The sequence below is a fragment of the Lutjanus erythropterus genome, chromosome 13 (assembly GCF_056507025.1).
Source record: "Lutjanus erythropterus isolate fLutEry1 chromosome 13, fLutEry1.hap2, whole genome shotgun sequence".
Classification (NCBI taxonomy): Eukaryota; Metazoa; Chordata; class Actinopteri; order Lutjaniformes; family Lutjanidae; genus Lutjanus; species Lutjanus erythropterus.
The window spans coordinates 28,980,664-28,988,362 of record NC_139329.1 but is presented as its reverse complement, the minus strand read 5'-3'; the positions used below and the strand labels follow the sequence as shown (position 1 = coordinate 28,988,362).

The window sequence follows — 7,699 nt, the reverse complement described above, 5'->3', positions numbered from 1 at the left end:
TTACGCAGCTGTCCTATGAAGCACTGCTTTTCTCCCGCATGGATAAATATCTGTCTGCTAATAACATTAAGCACATCATTTACAATCTGTCAGCACAAGTGGAATTTACCTAATCAGTGTTTTAATTCGTGTCACTTTCAAATCAATATCAGCAGTGTCTCCTTTTAAAGGATAAGGCTTTGTTTATGTTTTTTTTAAACTGTGCAGAAAGTTAGAAGTGTAAATCAAGGTCATTAAATGGTTTTGCTGAATTGGGAAGCGGATAAGCTTCTATTTGTCTGTTTTGTGACCGAGCGAACTTTGCTGAAAGTGCTGTGAAGTGATTTACGGGCTGAAGGCTCACTGGGTCTGTGTTGGAGGTGGCATCAAGAGGAGAGCATGTTTATGAAATGCATGAAGCGTATTAGGTGCGTGTTATGCTGTTCTCAGTAGAGCAATGATGCTAGAGAGAGTGTGTATGATAACAAAACAGCATGCACAAAGTGTTTGTTGAGGTGGTGAACCGCTGAGTGTGTCTGGCTCGGCTGCTGGACTCCTTGCAGCCCTGTGGCGCAGACACAGGCGTTGTGACGTGGCCCCTAAAATGCCAGGCCTGTGCGCTCCTGGCTTATGGTGTTGAGTGAGAATAAAACAAAATGGCCAAGGCTGTTTAAAGTAGGTATTAGCAGGCCTCAGGGGAAAACTGCGAAGGGAGAGTTCAGGTATGTAGAAGCCCGGCGCAGCCTAGTCAAGTGGACAGAAAAGGAGAATTTACTTTTTTTATTATTACGCGTCATTGACTTTTGAGAATTTGTCCCGGTACCTCAGTTAACGTAGCACTTCAGATCAGTATTTTTACAATGCAATTTAGTTAATACCAGTGAATACAATACTTATCCATGTTGCTGAGTTTATACAATGTTTTTACTAACTTGAAATATCTCTTGGATGACCATCCATAACATGAATATTACAATAAATAAGTAGTATCTCCGTTTAAAATAGTTCTTGAATTAATATCAATATGATTTTTTTTTACATCAAATTATTTTACATTACAATTAAAGCAATGTTTTCTTCTGCTGTAATATAATTTTGTGATATAGTCTCAAGTGAAAATTTAGATATTCAGTCAGGTTAAATGTATCACCGTGTTGTTTAAGAGTTTTATTTTGGTCTAGTAATATCACAGGAAAAAAAAATAAAGGTATGTGTAAACATTTATATAACAGGCTACAAGATAATAATAATTAAAAAAAAAAAAAAAGAAAAACCATTAGCTCTCAGTATCGTCCCTGTTTGATCTCAGCTGGTTCAAGGTGTGAAAATTTCATTTTAATCAACCTTTTTTCTCTAGTCTCTATCATCTTCACATGTCTAAAGTTTCATGAGCAAAATTTAGAAATGATCCTAGTTTACAGCCCATTATACTGTAAATCTTATTAAAAAACATTAATTTAGTTTTGGTACAATGTTATCAATATTTTAATAGCATTACAGATAGAGTCTGATGTGTATTTCTTGCCTCAGCTGCCCTAGTTTGATGCTGCCATACGAAAGCTGCCCTGATCCAGGACAATATGTTTGGCTGTTGAAGGGCTGCCAGAAGTAGTTGTTAGTTACAGTTAGGGCGCGTCCCTCTTTGGATAGGTTGTCCACTCTGAGGTCTGATATCGAATAGGTCCATAATTTCCAGCTTGTTCCCAGGAGAAACTCTTCCTTGCTCTTTTCCTCCTCTTCTTCTTTCTGAATCCTGTAAGAAACATCAAGGTGAGTTCATTACTGCTTTAAGAAAAGTCTTTCTGTCTGCTTCCTTCTTAAAATGGATTGATTCAGTGCACACAACCTCTCTGCAAATGTAGCTTATTTCAATTATGCCTTTAAAATTATTTAAAACGCCGATCGTACCACAAGTTCAGATTTCAGAATTTGTATTTTTGATTTGTTAAATATGAAGCAGCAGATAAAAGCTAAATGATAGGCGTTTGGCACGTGTAAAAATCAATGCTCTGCTTTGCGCTCTGAAATTAGAAGAGGATAACAGCAAAAACATTTCAGGAGAAGTTAATTCAACTAAATTCTAATAAAGTAAAACGAACAAATGAAATTCATGCATTTTCAATACATGAAGTGATTATAAAATATGCCATGTTTTAAAATGTGCCAATAATCAGATATGTTCCTTGAAGGAAAAAAAATGCCTTCAATTATTAGATTTCTAGTCATCATAACAAATTGTATTAATATAAATCCAAGTCAGAGAGTCAGTGCTTATATTGCTGACATAATTTATCTAACAGGTTTGAACATGTGTTTATAGGACTTCCTGTGGCTGAAATCATTTTTCTTTATTAGTCATATAAAAGCAAACCTTTGAAAGTTGAGAAACATCTTTTTGTGAAGTAGAATTTTCTGATTCATTCTTATTAAGTTCCAGTGTGTATCTCTGCTCAGGGAACAGAAAAATATAGCTTTATTAGACTAAAATGTTTTTGGGAGTGTATAGATGTGTGTATATGTTCTATGGTGTAATTTCTTTGCAGAAAAAAATAAATAAATAGGGTAATAAAAATGTGGTCGATTTTATACATTAAATCCATACATTTCATACATTATTCAATATTTGCCAACACAAAATCAGTATCATAGAGAGTTTTGTTTTTTAATAATAAAGTCTTTAATTAAACCCAAATATTTTTTTTTATTTGCATCTTTTTCCTCATTATATGCTTAATGAATAATTGTTGAACATTAGCTTTAATCTCTTTTTTATTATAGATGAGGGCAGCACTCACTGAAAAAGCAAACAGACAGCAGTTTGTTGTCTTAATCAGCTTTATGATTCAATAGAAAATTCAAAATGATTATGTGTGTCACAAAATAAACCAAATTTATTCATTTTTAATACATAGATGTTTTTCAGAAGTCCAGAATGCATTCAACAATTAATTTGTTTAATTTCAAATAAGTGCTAAATTGTAATATCCACAAGTTTTACATGTGAGGACAACTTTTGGAAAAACAGTGTAATTTTTAAATTCCTTTCACAACCATGAACTTGACCTTTTTGAAAACACTCCAGGAAAAATTTAATCCTCGTATTCCTCTAATTCACTTAAATTTATATTTCCATTGTATTTTAATTAAGGAGAGACAATCACAAATGATCAGATCACGAGCAGGAATTTCAGAGGTTTTGAGAGTGAATTCTGCCTCATGAAGAGGTATTACTGGCTTGCTCTGTCTGGACATGCAGGGTTAAGTACACTCAGCACGACGTTTTACTTTTGCTCCTCTGCTGCTGATGCAAAAGTAATGTTTGAATGAAGCATGGCAGAAAGAGTTTGTGAAGAAATTCTCCCTGTCTTGCCTTTCATCACATGATCATCTGGAACATCAATACTGCGCATGACTTGTGTCCACCATTTTGTGATGAGAACTTCATTGCATGTGCTCCCATTTTATGAGGTTCGGTACAGCACGTGTTTTAAAGTCAGGGGCCTTGAAAACAATTTCTTTGAATCGATCACGTCTCATTAGGGTATTATGCTTCTTCGAAATATCACTCAGATTATTTTCAGACACACAGATGATGAACAGAATGCAAATGCAAGTCAAATATCCTTCGTTTTTTTTTTTTTTTTTGCAGGAGTGCATTACCACTGCAAACACGATGCTGTGATATTATTATATAAATTCTTCATGTTTGTCCAGACAACAATTATTTTTTCAAGCTGTGCCGCACCTTGCTGTGACACTCTTCATTTATTGTCTGTGTGTGTGTGTGTGTGTGTGTGTGTGTGTGTGTGTGTGTGTGTGTGTGTGTGTGTGTGTTCAAACAGAGAGCAGAAAGTGGTGGTCACAGTCTGCTGCCTGAGGTGCCTGCTGGGGTCAAAGGGCAGGTTGTGTTAATAAGACGTGATGTGCTGCCCTGGGACCTCAGTCCCATGAGGGATAACCCCCTAATCGGCGTTAGTTAATGTGTTAGTAATCTTTACCTTCTTAAAGCAAACAGCAATGGAGCATTCAATGGGCCCGCTTGGCCTACCGTGTAACGCTTTTGACCTAGGGGTCATGGCCTTTGTTCCCCGCTCGATGGGGAGTGCCCTCAAAGGTCTCGGGTGTAATAGAGAAGTTGTTTAGACACGTGCGGGGCTTAAGCAAGACCACCTCATAGACTCTGCTCCTGCTCCTGGAGAGTATTAAGTCTTCCCTCGTAGTGTAGGGACACTTTTGTGGTTTGCTTTTATCCCCCTGAATAAGTCCATTAGAATATGCGTGTGTTTTTATGTGCCACATATCATGTCTGCTGTGTTGATGTAGTAGTGGTTGCTGACCAAGCACAGAACCACCCCTCTCTCCCACCCACCCCCAACCTCCTAATGCCTCCTTGATGTTTGCAAATGACTAAGTGCAAATATTGTTAGTCTTTGCAGATCCTGCCCACTGCAACTTCATATTCCTTCAGCTCGCTTCACTGTTTCCAGCAGCCATAGAAAGAAAGCTATAGAAAAATACTGTGCTAATAATATGTCCTTGTCCTTTCTCGAACTTTCTTCAATACTTAAATAATTTGTTTTCCCATAGTTAAATATATGTTCAGTGTGTTCTCCTGACTGTGGGACACCACGATATTCATACAATATGAGGCTAAGAACGTAATCAGTGTGAGACTGAAAGTTTATTCCAGTTTCTGATATTAATTTTGTGATAATAATTTGAATTATTATTTTACTGGAGTTACTGGATACATATGTGCAACATTTATATTGCTATTCAATTTATATATTTTAATTATTCCTCTGTGTAATATTGTTAATGTGATTTTTATAAAACGCGAAAAAGAAATTTGAATGTGACAAATTTCAGCAGTCATCTGATGCTTTTTACAAAATCAGCAAAAGGATTTGCAGTTCAGAGAGCAATTTTTTTTTTGTTTTTTTCTAAAAATTATACTCAAATGAAATCGGCATAGTCCATAACATGGCGGCGTCTGCCATTTTGTTTCACATTGTGTTATCAATTGGCCTGATTGACTGATTCTGTATCACACAGATGTTGCAGCCATGTATCCCAGATGAAAAGCTGTTGCTTTTGTCTTATTTCCTGTAAGTATGCAAATCAAAGAGCAGCTGCAGATTTGTGTCGGTGTTAAAACTCGAAAAAAGGTTTATTTTATTTGATGATTTAATCTGAAATAAATAGTAGTAGTAGTAGTAGTAGTCAAAAGAAGTAAAAAGTGCCTTTTCAACAATGCATTTCATTGGAAAAAAAGATTTATTTAATCACATTAAAAAGTGTATGTTTTAGTTGTTAAAATATGCTAAATTACGGCCGTAAAATTAAAACATAATCAATTACTGGGAAACGTAACAGAGGAACAATAATGAGGAGCACAGTGGTAAGAGCTGGCACGGCACCCAAAACCAAAACTGTATCCTCAAATGAACTTTATGCCATGCTAAGTACAGTATGCAAACTAAGCATAAATACACAAAGTGTGGCTCGCTAAAGCAGCTACGTTTCAAACTTCTTACTTCCACAGCCTGTTTTATGATCCACGTTATTCCCAAATAAGGTCCCTCAACATACAGTATAGACATTGCAGCTTTATACATTGAAGCCATAATGAAGTCATGGGTTTCTCAATTGGTTAAAACGCATGGCGAGATGTGACGTACAGCTGCACTCCTTCTAATAGGATTCTATAGCTCATGCCAATGTAGACGCCTGAACCGAGCTCGTATCTCATTTAGGGAAGGAGAGCAGAGGACAAACAAACTGCAGTCCAGCCTTTTCCGCACCAAGTCGGTGTAAATAATAATTTTCCTCTCCGCACATCGTCTGTGTTCTAGCCACCTGTGTTTTTTGAGTGAAACCTGTGGAGTGCAGAGGGGAGAATAGTTTCTGTGGAGAAGCCAGTCTCTGTGCTGCTGTAGTGAGAAAGGGAGCCGGCGAGGAGCGGGGTGGTGGCCGTGCTATGAAAGCAGCCCTCACAAACTGTGCAGCCTGAAGCAGTAGCAGCCATATTAGACAAATCTGCGTGAGCTGTAGTCCAACTAACAACGCAGTGCCCTCCAAAACCAACAGAAAGTTTTCACAGAGCAAAAGTAAGAAAAGTTGAACCCCCACCTTTTTTTCTCTCATTGTCTCTGCTAGGCATGTAGTCCCCTCTTGCCCTCTTTAATTCTCAGCAGTAAGCATAAAGCAGAAATGCAATCAAAATAGTTCCTCAGTAACAGACACACTTTACATATCTCCTTCCTCCTTTTCTTTCCTTTTAGAGCTCCTGTAGTTCAAGGCCGAGGGGAAAAAGTTGAAGCCACGAGCTCTGCCTTTGCAGTTTTTAGAACCAGAGCCAAAAGAGGCAGGAAGTTGTTGTACAATAGCGTTACAGTAATCTGCCACAAATGGAAAAAGCCAAATGCTGATCGCCGAGCGGAGAAGGTGGCAGAACAGAGGCAGAAAGAGGGAGGGAGGGACAGAAAAGGGAGAGAAAGAGAGCCAGCGTGTGTGAGGGAGACAGACGTTACAGCAAAGAATAATCAATACAATCTAAGATGGTGGAAACAGCCATTCTGTCCCTCTGGTTAACTCTCTGGCTTGCTTACTCTTCATGTAATCTCCCCTATTTAAGGCAGGACGAATCAGCATCTCTGAGGGGGGGTGGGGGGGGGTAGTTTCTCGAAATTGTCTCTGAAACTGTTGAATGCGTTTTACCAGGCAAGTGGCAGCTGTTTTTCCTCGAGGAAAAGCTGCAAAGTCTCACCCAAAAATGCTTATCAGCCTTTTGACTTTGTGCCAAAATAGCTGCAAGGGTTCAGCTGCAGCGTTGAGCTCGCTTTGTGACAGAGCCGGGGCAAGGAGGAGGGTCCTAGCCGTGCGTTCTTTGCCACATGTTACTGAAATAAACACTGTGGACGCTTATCTTTTTCCTGTGTGTGTGTCTGTAAGTGTGAGCGTGAGTGCATCTGGTCTATTCTGTGCATTCACGCCAGTCACTGTGGCATACTAAAGAGTTAATGCACTCCAAGAGTGTGTGCTCCTTTCAGAGTGTGCTCCCAAGACTGTTGCAGCGACAAGAGCCCCACTACAGTAAGAGATAAGGTTAATAATTCAACCGGCTCTCAGAAGTGTTGCATATTTCAAGGATCCTTCAGCAGGGCAGTCCATTCTGAGTGTCTGTGTATTCTCTTTTTCCTCGCTTTTCTTTTCACCAGCTGATATAGTAGCTGAGGTACTGTATAGTGTATCCCAGTATGGCGTGGAAGTGTGTGCACTGCGTCTGCGCGCTGCCGGAGGAGTGGATTTCTGTGTCATTCTTCCTCCTCCACCCCTCCCACATTTAGTGCTTTCCACCCTCCCACTCTCCCTCTCTCTCTTCCCTTCTGTGTCTCCGTCTCCCACCCATCTCATGCTCCCTCCTCCCACCCTTCCTCCCTCCTTCTCCCCTGTCTCCAGTGCAAATACAGTTCCTTGCCGTGTTGGACATGTGATGAAAAAGTGACTGGTTCGCGCGCTCCGCCGCACCTCCTATTTCATCATCAGCGGAGCATTTCTCCCCTTCACTGTGCGCTCTCTGTCTCCTCCTCTCTTCCTCTCTGTCTCTCTTCTTTTTCTCTCTCTGTTTCGCTTGCTCCCCTCTTTCTGCTCCAGCCACACGCAAGGGGGAGACTTAAGCTCTGCGAGGGGAAAAAAAAAAGAAAAAAAGTCTGCTGCT

At 39.4% G+C, this 7,699-nt stretch overlaps 1 long non-coding RNA gene across 1 annotated transcript; it reads right to left on the bottom strand.

Annotated features, from left to right (window-relative positions):
* Positions 1 to 202: 202 nt before the first annotated feature.
* On the bottom strand, positions 203 to 6,410 carry LOC146316790 (uncharacterized). Its single transcript, XR_014771756.1, has 2 exons — positions 6,112 to 6,410; positions 203 to 1,732 (listed from the first exon to the last, which is right to left on the bottom strand). It is a non-coding gene; the product is annotated as an uncharacterized LOC146316790 (long non-coding RNA).
* Positions 6,411 to 7,699: the final 1,289 nt, after the last annotated feature.